Genomic DNA, 1,955 nt, shown 5'->3' on the forward strand with positions numbered 1-1,955 from the left:
GCTAGCAGAAAACCTGTAACAAAATGAGAAATGGTATCTTAGAATGAACTAAATTTTCAATTTCGGCGAGAACATCAGCAACTTCCATTTTGGGGCCACCCTAAAGAACATACTTTGTGTATAGTCCAAAATGTGTATTATATCAGGATTCAGTTATAGTCCATAAAGTGGCTTAAAAAGAAATTCGGTTATAGTCCTAATTCACTTATAGTCCACAAAAATTGTGCAACTATAGTTGTGGACTATAAGCGAAAACTACTGTATAGCAATGAAATTTGACATTAATATGTCTCTTATGATCGTAAACCATTTATATGGATCGGTAATTGATCCTACCCCCATATAAGATCCCCTTCAAAAAATGATTATAACGCTCATTACTGTCTCAAAAATACGAGTATAGCGATGCAACTCGACACACATAAGTTTCATGTTAGCCAAAATCCCTTTATCAAGTTTTATGTGGATCGGTCCATAACCTACCCTACCCCCCATATAAGGTCCCCTTCAAAAAACGGCTTTAACGATCATTAGTGGCTTAAAAATACGAGTAAAGCGATGAAATTCGACCCAAGTAAGTTTCTTGCCAACCAAAATCACCAAAACAAAACCAAATTTTATGAAAATAACTTTAACGCTCATTACTGGCTTAAGAATAAAAGAAATTCGACACACATAAGTTTCAATGGAGCCAAAATCTATCTATCATACTTATATGTGGATCGGTCCATAGTTGACCCTACCCCCCATATAAGGTCCCCTTCAAAAAAATACTTTAACGATCATTACTGGCTTAAAAATACTAGTATAGCAATGAAATTTGGCATAAGTAAGTCCCTTATGGTCCAAAACCTCTCTACCAAGTTTTATGTGGATCGGTTCATAATTGACCCTACCCTACTTTAACGATCTTTAGTGGCTTAAAAGTACAAGTAAAGCGATGAAATTCGACCCAAGTAAATTAATAATAAATTTAAATTTAATAAATTTATTTATTTTTACTAGAAGTATCCATGAATATTTACCTACCTTTGGAAATTTTTATAAATACACCTGCACGTGTAATAAAATAAGTGTAGTTATTTTGGGAAATTTTCAAATTAAATTGGTAGAAATTTGTTATATTTTTACCTAATTGTGACAATATTTCCGCGCGCACGCGTATTTATAATAAAATTATTGTAATTAAAAAAGGACAAAAACATATGTAGGTATTGTTAAATTTTACTAATTACCTAAGAAGAGAAATTTTTTGTTATTTATCACGGTTTCATTATAACCCATAATTTTTGTAACAAATATTAGCAACACTTATAAACACCAGCTGATTAATTTGTAAATAAATATTTGATATGAACACCAAAAAACAAACCTGTTCCATAAAACAACTACATCTATAAATCTGTATCATCAGAATTTAACTAGACGTATGATTCGCCTTTTATAATTTAACAATGTTTTTTTTTAAATTCTCGAAAAAATATTTTAAACCATATATATCCCGATAAATTTGATCTAGTCCTGTATACAACATGATATATCCTAAAAATGTGAAAAACCTTTTCTTTTTTTTTTTAATCATACCTTTTATACTTATGGACCGATTTTATTGTGTTTAAATGCAAAACGTTTGAGAGCATATCTTAGAGAATCATGCGTGCATACATACATATGTACATACATACATACATGACATACATACATACATACATACATACATACATACATACATACATACATACGATACATACATACATACATACATCATACATACATACATACATACATACATACATACATACATACAGATCATACATACATACATACATACATACATACATAAATACATACATACAGACATACATACATACATCATACCTACATACATACATACATACATACATACATACATACATACATACATACATACATACATACATAATACATACATACAT

The sequence above is a fragment of the Lucilia sericata genome, unplaced genomic scaffold (assembly GCF_015586225.1).
Source record: "Lucilia sericata isolate MDLA Ls3-8-SP2 unplaced genomic scaffold, ASM1558622v1 Contig000341F_arrow, whole genome shotgun sequence".
Taxonomy (NCBI): domain Eukaryota; kingdom Metazoa; phylum Arthropoda; class Insecta; order Diptera; family Calliphoridae; genus Lucilia; species Lucilia sericata.